This window comes from Nomascus leucogenys, chromosome 6 (genome assembly GCF_006542625.1).
Source record: "Nomascus leucogenys isolate Asia chromosome 6, Asia_NLE_v1, whole genome shotgun sequence".
Taxonomy (NCBI): Eukaryota; Metazoa; Chordata; class Mammalia; order Primates; family Hylobatidae; genus Nomascus; species Nomascus leucogenys.
In genome coordinates this window covers 4896033-4906403 of record NC_044386.1, presented here as the reverse complement: position 1 = coordinate 4906403, position 10371 = coordinate 4896033, and the positions used below count along the sequence as shown (strand labels likewise).

At 45.1% G+C, this 10371-nt stretch overlaps 1 long non-coding RNA gene and 1 pseudogene across 1 annotated transcript; both read left to right on the top strand.

The window, feature by feature from the left end:
* Positions 1-165: 165 nt before the first annotated feature.
* On the top strand, positions 166-4350 carry LOC101177537. Its single transcript, XR_001114500.2, has 3 exons — positions 166-842; positions 1132-1309; positions 3004-4350. It is a non-coding gene; the product is annotated as an uncharacterized LOC101177537 (long non-coding RNA).
* Positions 4351-5210: 860 nt separating this feature from the next.
* Positions 5211-10371, top strand: part of LOC100603869 — a 28889-nt pseudogene continuing 23728 nt past the window's right edge.

The window sequence follows — 10371 nt, the reverse complement described above, 5'->3', positions numbered from 1 at the left end:
ACAGCACACACAGAGCAGGTACACCTATGAGCTACCTACTAACATGCCCTGGATTTTGATTGTATTTTGTGAAAACCTTGGTATGGGTTATTTTCAAATGAATGTTTTCCCAACTTTTATGCTGAAACTAGGATACATCAAAATTATCTTGGTCATAACCTTGTCAATGATGTCATCCAAAGGCCACCAGGAACACACCTGTAGCCCAGCAAAGTTGAGGCCATCGACTGGCTCATCACAACAAGGAAGACTGTGCACCACCAGGACCCAGCAGCAGCTCAGCAGCAGCAGCGAGAGGGCCTTGGGAAAGACTTGGAAGCTTTGTCTATCTTATACGAGGTGATCTTGGGGAGCGTCAAGGAAACAGGCTGTGATGGTTAATACTGAGTGTCAACTTGAATGGATTGAAGGATGCAAAGGATTGTTCCTGGGTGTATATGTGAGAGTATTGCCAAAGGAGATTGACATTTTAATCAGTGGACTGGGAGAGGCAGACCCACCCTCAATCTGGGTGGGCACCATTTAATCGGCTGCCACAGCAGCTAAAATAAAGCAGGCAGAAGGTGGAATGAGCAGACTTGCTGAGTCTTCCAGCCTTCATCCTTCTCCCATGCTGGATGCTTCCTGCCCTCAAACATCAGACTCCAGGTTCTTCAGCTTTTTTTTTTTTTTTTTTGGACTCTTGGACTTACACCATTGGTTTGCCAGGGGCTCCCAGGCCTCTAGCCGCAGACTGAAGGCTGCACTGTGAGCCTCCCTACCTTTGAAGTTTGGGACTCAGACTGGCTTCTTGGCTCCTCAGCTTGCAGTCAGCCTATTGTGAGACTTCCCCTTGTGATCATGTAAGCCAATTCCCCTAATAAACTCCCCCCATATATACATCTATCCTATTAGTTCTGTCCCTTTAGAGAACCCTAATACACAGGCCATGCTCAGATGGAGTGCTGTCTGGAAATGGGAGTCATTCTATGGTTGAATGTTTTAATTAATTGTCCTGGAAGGTGGGGGAAATGGAGTGAGGCTGGTGCTACAATTGATGTAAAAGCAGCAGCTGCTCACATTAGCCGGGGTTGGGGGATGCCTAGGTGTATTTGTGGTATTGACCACGTTCTTGTTTTTGTTTGTGACCAGACCAGATTACAGAGGGGTATTGATTTGCCTTGCCCCCGCCCCCACCATCACAGGGTGTCCCTGTCTGGGGTTGGTGTTCTGTGGCATTGCTTGTGTCCATAGGAGTCCATCAAGGCAGAGCAGCAAGAGCCAGGTCAGCTTCCAGCTATTCCAGGCTGCATGTCCCCCTCAATGTCCTGTAAGTTCTGATCTGGCAGATACTGAATACTCAAGGGTTCACATTCTCTTAGCCTAGAGGTGGCTGCAATAATGAAAGGCATTTGGCCGATGTGTTCTCAAAGGCGAGGGAAGCTGTCTGTGTTTGTTACCTGTGGCTGCATAACAAATGACCACAGCTTAGTAACTTGAAACATCACACACCAGTTACCTCCGCTCTCAGTAGGTCAGAAGTTCAGGCCTAGACCAGCTGTGGCCTCTGCTCTGAGTCTCAGCAGGCTATAATCAGGGCTCAGTCAGGGCTGTGGTCCTGTCAGAGGCTCTCTCAGGTTGTTGGTGGTTGTAGGACTGAAGTTCTTGTTTTTTGGGGGTAGTCAGCTGGTGTATTAGTCTATTTTCACACTAGTGATTAAGACATACCTGAGACCGGGTACTTTATTATTATTTTTTTTTTTAAAAGAGGTTTAATGGACTCACAGTTCCATGTGGCTGGGGAGGCCTCACCGTCATGGTGGAAGGCAAAAGGCATCTTACATGGCAGCAGGCAAGAGAGAATGAGAGCCAAGCAAAAGGGGCTTCCCCTTATAAAACCATCAGATCTCATGAGACTTATTCACTACCATGAGAACAGCATGGGGGAACCGCCCCCATGATTGAATTATCTCCCACCAGGTCCCTCCCACAACATGTGGGAAATATGGGAGCTACAATTCAGATGAGATTTGGGTGGGGACACAGCCAAACTTATCAGCTGGGGACGACTCTCAGCATCCAGGGGCTGCCACGGTTCGTGCCACCGTGGCCTCTCGCAGTCCTTCCTACAGGACAGCAGCCTTCTTACACAAGTCAGCAAGAGGGAGTGTCTCTTGCCCCCACTTGCTAAGGCAGAATCTCATATCAGATGTTAACCATCACATTTGTTGTATTCGATTATCTAGAATTAAGTCACAAGCCCCTTCATGCTCAGGGGAGTAGATTATCCAAAACATAGATCACTGGGGAGGGGTGACCTTAGGGTGTGTTGGCCACATCACCTAAGAGTACATGAAACATCTCTCTCACTTCTTCCATTTCTTGAGCTTTTAAAAAATTACTAAAAGAATAAACATAGACAATTTAGGTTGCATGAATAAATACAAAGAAGAACATATTATCGTTCCTAATTATCACAATTTCTACCACAAAGATGATCACTTGTAATGCTTGCATGTATGTACTGGACGAGCTTTTATAAACCATCCCAGCTATGGTCTACTGCTCAGTGGGACTGATGACTCTTCAGAAGTATGGTCTGGGACCAACCACATTCTTGTAGGCCACCAAGAAGAGGCGTCCATCGCCACAGACGAGCTCTGGGCTCCTTCTGCACCTTCACACTGAAGGCCATTGCTCAACGGGGCATATGGATCCCTGTGTTGCCCTAGATATGACATTTTTACATTTTTGACTTTTCACCCTGTAGTGGGGGTTAAGGGCAGAGCTACAGGCATCTGGTAGGTATAGCCTAGGGACATTGCTAAATACCCTACCACAGGGAGGACAGTCTCTGACCACAAAGAATTGTCCAGCCTAAAACGTCAATAGTGCCAGGGTTAAGAACACTGGCCCCAACCTTGCACAAGTCTGTGAAGTTCAAGACATTGTGGAGGTTTTTCTCGTTTTTTTTTTTTTGCTATTTACAAAGGTGTTCTTTTCTCTCCCCATCGCACTTCACAGTCCAACCCAACGGAAATGGATTGAAAGAGTGAAAGTCACTGGTCTCAAAGAATCTACGGAATTTAGCATTTTGAAAATCACATAGCAATTTTGGGTAGGCATTCACATGCACTAAAAAACCAGGCAAACATCCGACTCCCAGGATAAAGTGACAGAGAGCAGTAGAAGACTTGTGGAGCCTTAAGGAATAAGAGGAAAATTATGTTATGAAGTGCAGGAACAGCACAGACGCAGACGAGGGGATGCAGCCCGGAGCCAGTAACCCCACGCCTCCTTCTCCCCAGGGCGCAGCGCTGGCTGATCCCCGGATATCCGTGGTCACACGTCCCAGGTCCTGAGAGCGCTTCATAGGTCGACAGTTCTTTGGGACTCTCTCTTGAAGAGAGGTTTACCTAAACTTTCCTCCTGGGAGTGTTTGATCATTTGAAAGTAACAGAATAAAGTTGTCAGGCTGAGGAAACAGTTTCAACAGGCACTTGGTGAGAATGGGAAACATCCTTTCATTGCGAAATCGCGGGGACAGAGGAGGAATTCACGGGATCAGAGCACTGAGAAACTCCAGAGGCTTCTGGTTCACCGCCCTGATTCCACAGATGTGGGTCAGAGGCAGAGACAGAAGTTGGAATGGACAAGCCTGCCCTCTCCTCGGCTCTCCATGGCTCTGTCCTCAGGCTGTTTCTGCAACTTGACATGAGGCCTGGCCCCAGGGAAAGCAGTGGGGCCTCATCTCCTCCCTGTGCTGCTCTGAGGTGGAGCCTTCTCAGGATCAGTCCGGCTCTGGAGCCCCTCTCCGGTTCGGTCACCAAAGCTGTCTGGTCCCAGGGCGGTGCTGAGTGACAGGCACGCCAGCCAATCCAATCGGCCATTTCATACCCAATGCGTGTGACTCATAATGAGTTAACGCCCTGTCTCCAAGACACAGGCTTTACATAAACAGCTTTAACGACTTCTTCACTTAGAGACAAGACTCGTTAGTGGTGGAAACTCAGGCATCCGTGCAGGATGTAAGAAAGCCCCCGTATATACATGAACTGAGAAGTATGTGGAAGAATAAATACCGTAATAGGTAATAAAATGTATGTATTTTTATTTATATGCTACTTTCTCTTTCTCCCCCTCTCTGTATATACACATACATATAAAAATGTATTCATTCTATGGAAAACATGAAAGATGTAATATTCTTTACATATGAAATTTTAATTAATGTATTAATTTTTTCTGATCATATGAACACCACAAATATAATTTTATAGTTTTTTTACTTAACAATAAGTCTTAAACATAAATATACACGGACAATATCGTAGTTTTTTTTTAAATCATAATTAAAATGGTTGTAAAACATTCCACTTTAATGTATTCCTCCTAATCCCTAGGGTGGTACATTAGTGAGGGTTTCTCAGCCTCAGCACCATGGGCAGTTTGGGACAGCCCATCCTTGTCAGAGACACTGCCCTGGCTACTGCAGGATGTGGCTTCACATTCTGATCTCTGCCCACTGGATGCCAGAAACATCCCTTCCCCTTAGCTGTGGCAATCACCACTGTCACTAGACATTGTCAAATGTCCCCTGGAGGACAAAATCACCCTAGGTTGAGAACCAATGACATTTTTTTTTAAACTATCATCGTAAGACAAAGCCACCTGAACTTCCTTGCTGATGTCTCTTCACTTTTTTTTTTTTTTTTTTGAGACAGAGTCTTGCTCTGTTGCCCAGGCTGGAGTGCAGTGGCGCAATCTCAGCTCACTGCAAGCTCCGCCTCCCGGGTTCACACCATTCTCCTGCCTCAGCCTCCTGAGTAGCTGGGACTACAGGTGCCCGCCACCATGCCCGGCTAATTTTTTTGTATTTTTAGTAGAGACGGGGTTTCACCGTGTTAGCCAGGATAGTCTTGATCTCCTGACCTCATGATCCGCCCACCTCGGCCTCCCAAAGTGCTGGGATTACAGGCATGAGCCACCACACCTGGCCTCAACTTCTATCTAATTCTATTCAGAGGGAAGATTCCTAGAAGCGGCATTCCTGTTGCAGAGAAGAGATATTCATTTGAGAACTTTGATATATATTTGCCAAATTTCTGTCGAAGTATCATTTTTAAAAAGTTAAAAACATGACTTTCATACAAATACATACAGAGCATATGTCAAAGATGTATTTCTCTAATGTAGTGAGACAGGCAGCAGGACAGTGAGGCTGCAGCAGCATGGGGACAGAGTGCAGAAAGAGGTTACAGAAGCCTCAGAAGAAGGTCATTCAGTCATACAAGGACACCCTGATGCTTGGGCTGCGGTCCTTTCCAAGTCCGCGGGGCGTTGTTCCTTTGTGTCAACACCAGACAAGACTCATGGGCATTGCTGTCAGTGTTCTGTGTGTTATAATACCAGGGACCCTCACATGGCTGTGGTAGATTCTAACCAATAGAAAATAATAAGTCAAAGCAAAGACCGTTACCCTTAATGAGGACGCGGAAAGACAGAGCCATCCTTTTGACTATTTCCAAGTTTTGATTTTTTTTTCTACGTTGCCTTCCTGAAATTTTAAAATTTACCCTCCCTTCAACTGACTCAGTTCCCATAACCAAACCAGCAGGAAGGATTATCACTCATTTTTATTATACCCTAATGGACAGATAACTCATTATTTTGTGTCCATTTATTTCCTTAACAGTGAGGTCAAATATATTTTCACATATTTATTGGCCATTTGTGTTTTAATTTACTTTACCTATTCATGTCCTTCGTCCATTTTCCTTTTGGGGAATTCAACTTTTTCTTATTCATTTACATCTGTATAACACTAACCATTTGTCTTTCATAAATGTTGCAAATATTTTTCTCCATTTTTCTTTGCCTTTTCATTTATGTTTTTCTTTAATATAGAAAATTATATGTAGTCAAATCCATCAATTATTTTTGTGCTTTCACTTCTGCGATTATGTAGAAAAGTTCTTTCTTAACCCTGGGATTAAATATTTATGTATGCTTTTTTTTTTTTTTAGTATATTTAGAAGTTATACTTAAATTCGTTTGAAATTTATTTTAAAATAAGATGAGAGTTGGTGACTAACTTTGTTTTTTCTTTTTACCAAAGAATTAGCAAGTTTTATTGACTTTGTTATTGAGTAATTCATCTTTTTAAGTCATATTGCTCATATGTTAGTCCCTGTGTGTGAGAGGCCGCTTCTGGACTGTCTACTCTGTTCCCTTGATCTGCCTATTGTCTTGGCCCAAGGCCATACAATATAAATTCCTGTTGATTTATAATATACTTCTTTATCTGGCACAGCAGGTCTTGTTTTAAATGCCTTATCTTTTATTTGCAAGTAGATAGAGTGTTTATCTTTATGGAATTTGGATAAATTAAAAGGTGGGGTTTTTTTTTTAAGGACAGTGATTTTTCATTCTCTTATCTAGCCAAATATTTTCCCATTAAAAATGCCTTTAACTTCTTAGTGAACATGTTGAGGATGTACATTTATTTCCCTGTGTATTGAAGGGCAGTGCCCCTCACCTTAAATATTGTTACCAGAGCTCATTTTCCTTTGCCCAGAGTGCCTGGAACATTGAGGCCCAAGGACAAAGGGGTGGGGTGTCTAAAAGCTGGCAGAGAGCCCTGGGCATAGATGGGGTGCAGGCACTCTCATAGCCCCACGTGATGGAAGGACCAGATTGCTTGCTACAGAGAGACAGCAGATCTTCATTTGTTTGTTTGTTCTTATTAGCTTCTCAACCAGCTCCTCAAAGTGGGTTCCATGGACCACTGCATTTCCATGAGATTCAGCCGAGCGGCTGGAGGAGAGTGCTTACTGAGTCAGTGAGGAACAAAGTGCCAGGTTAGATAATACTGAGCAAGTTCCTCTGCTGCAGGACTTCTCAGGACCTTTAATCTCCGATACCCTGTGACTCTCCGAGAATGTGGTGATTATTAGACCTTGGCACCCTTCTTCAAGAAACAACCATCGACATCTCAATGAATGCGTGCCTTCTGAGCACTGCTGCCTGGGAAAGGCTATTTTCTTGATACTGTTGTTTTTTCGAAAAACATTGTGAAAAAAAATGAAATGTCCCCAACAGTGAAAATAAGAATGACTGTAATTATTTATACTCATTGACAACAAGAATAGGATTTAGTCTACCTTTGGTGGCAGCTTCTATTTTGATCAGCGATTTCTACACATTTTCTTGGCAGTCCTCACCCCTTCCCAACGGGGCACGGTATAGACAGACATTGCCACATGGGTAGGTGAGGAAACTGAGGCTGAGCGTGGACACCGTGTAGCCATGGCGTCTCTTAGCAATCTTTATCTGTTGGTTCCAAAACAGATTTTGTATTTTTCCTTTGCTGTGCAAAAGTTACCACAAACTTAATTACTAAAACCAATAGCCGTTTATTAGCTCATAGATCTTATAGGTCAGAAGTCAGGGTGCGGGGAGGCTGGATTTCCTGCTAGGGGTTTTGTGCAGTGAACTTGGGTGCTGGCAGGACATTTTTCATTTCTGGAGGCTCTGGGAAGAATCTATTTCCGCCTCAGGCAGAGGCCTCATGTTGACAGAATTCAGTTCCTCCTAGCTCTAGGACTGAGAACTCCAGCTCTTAGAGGCTCCCCACATTCCTCGCCACATGCGCCCCTCCATCTTCAAACCAGCAATAGAGAATCTCCCTCCTAGTCACCCTCAAATATCTTTCTTCAGGAAGAGCCTCATCGCCTGATTAGATCAGGCCCACCCAGGATAATCGCTGTATCTTGAAGTCAATTCATTGGATTCATCTTCAAGACTTCGATTTTATCTGCAAGATCTCTTCACAGCAGAACCTAGATTAGTAATTGATTTAATAACTGGGTGACAATTTGTATATACCAGGCCCAGGGGTGAACAGGGACTTTCGGGAGTCATCTTAGAACTTTGCCTCCCTCGTTCACTTCATTCTCATTGGGGCATCAGGACTGTACTTGCTTTAGATCCTTCCTGTACTACTAGAATGATCCGCGTGTGACTGGGGAAATCAATGAGTCTGAACAGATTTGTTTTAGTGTGAGTGGAATGCATCCGAAGATGCCAGTGAGGACAACCTGGAAAAGTCTTTATGTCTGACAAAATGCATTCCCTCCTGCCTGCTTCCTGTTCTAGAGATCAAAATAATTGGCATAGTTGTTAGAAAGTTACCATTTTATGCATGATTTTTAAAAAGTCCATTTTAGGCTTCCCTGTTGTCTGTGGTTGATACGGTGCTTGATATATTTGGGGCAATGAAATGACAATCATGGCGCTGCTATTCTTGACAGGATGTTAATATAATTCACCTTTTGTTTGCCCTCAATGATAAATCAAAAGAAATGACCAACCCCAAATCCTCACACTGAGACATTTGGATATGAATATCGCGTCTTTGCACCAGGTCATTGTATTCACCAGGCTACAGCTGACGCACTTTCTGAATTCTCGATGTCAAATTTGTAAAAGTTCCTCCATTTGTAAAGTTTTCAGTGAGATCCCAGCAAGTAAAAACGTTAGCCCTAACAGGCTGCCTAGGGTGTGGGTGAGTTGGTTGCAGCTCTCCATATTCTGGCAGAGTTGGGAAAGAGGTGCTGGAGAGATGCTGAGGGATTATCCGCTCAGCCTCCTCCAGCCTCGTCTTTGCGGGAACCGTCGGCTGTCCATTCCGACCCGAAGAAGCTGGATTTCCTGTTTCCATGTGAGGCGAGCGAAGCTACCCTGGGGGCTAGAGAGGAGCCCCACTGCTTGGTTTCCTCTGCTGGGGGGCCCAGTCACCAACAGCCTCCCCTTCCCAGCTGTTCCCTCTGAGCTCTGAGGTCATAGACAAAGTCAAGCCCAGAGACAAGGGGCTGAGGCTCATTTTCTCGAACAGACCATATTAATATCATTAAGCTGCCTGGTTTTAATTTTCGATCACTTCCCAACTGTCTATTTAGGAGTGTTTAAAGCCAAAGCCATTCATTCTTTCCACCATTTACTGGAGATCGGAGCCATTTAATGACTGTCCTGTGAGGAGGAAGGGTTACAGATCAGGAACAACCAGAAAGTGATGAGAAAGGAGAATTAGAAGTTGGAAGAGAAAGGCAAGATAATAAAAGTGTAATTTAAAACATCATACTTGCTCAATTACCATGGTGCGTTGCTTAACTGGGAATCTAAATTTATCTCATTGCTGAGAGTCCACTGTGAGAAATAAAATTTAAGAAAATCTGGGGGGCATCCCAGTTCTTCTCAACAACTATATCTAAGGGTTCAGTCCATGGGAAATACAGCTCCGGGGCGATTTAAAGTGCCGCAGCCGTCCTGCGCACCCCAGTAGGTCACCAGCCCTGTGCCAAGCTTTTGGATCTGAGCTCAGTCACTGGGCGGACCTTCTCCTGTAATCTTTGAGAGAGAGAAAGAGGCATGTGACTGGTCTGCTCCCATCACAGTGTCTTCTTGTGTTAACAGGCTTTACATCTCAGAGCAAAGGGTGCTGGTGGCTGCTGAGGTCAGCTCTTCTGGATGTCTCCCTGCTGGCTTTCACCTGCCACATGCCCACATAGATGCCCACATCGATGTCCCTTGGGGATCGCCAACATTTCTTCCTTGCATCCACCTTGGCAATCTGAGATCTTGGACTTCTCAGCAAGCAGCTCTGCCACCCACTCCGACCTCACTGCAGGACACATCTCTGTGTCTGGAGTGCCCAGTGCTCCAGCTCAACCTGGAGATACCCTATTGGCGCTGTCCCTCTGGCTGCCTCCTTCTGGCCAGGCCAGTTCTGCCCCCAGACCACTGGGGAGGGGCCCTCACCTGCCTTCCTGCTCTCCTTCCTGCCCCCGACCTGTGTCTAGTGTTCTCCCAACTGTGAGAAGAGGGGGCTTAAACCCTCAGGAACATCACATTGTGCCCCTCCTCAGGGCCCTCCGATGGCTTCCCACTGTGTGTAAAGTAGAATGCAAATGTTCTGACACCTGTAGGGCCCTGCATTGTTTGGAGACCGCCTCTTCCACTGCTGCCTTCAAGAGCAGACTCCCCTTTTCACTTACCAGTACTTTAGGGGCCTTTTCAGGTACTAGACTTCTGCTTGGAGCACACAGCCTCCTCTCCAGATCTTCCCACACAAGGCACAGGTCTCCGTTCACATGCACTTCTGCGGAGAGGCCCTAGCTGCATGGAATGGGAGTCTAGTGAGACAGCAGTCCCACCAGGTTGGCACAGGGCGATTGGTCAAATGTGTGGAAAATGAATAAAGACGGAGATGAGTAACTTCCCTGATATTTCAGAAGGTTTCATTGTTTAAGCCTAGAACTACGATAGGTTTTAGCTACTAAGTTCAGTTTATTTTATTAACAGTGGGCCGGGTTCCCTATTCCAAGCAGTGTA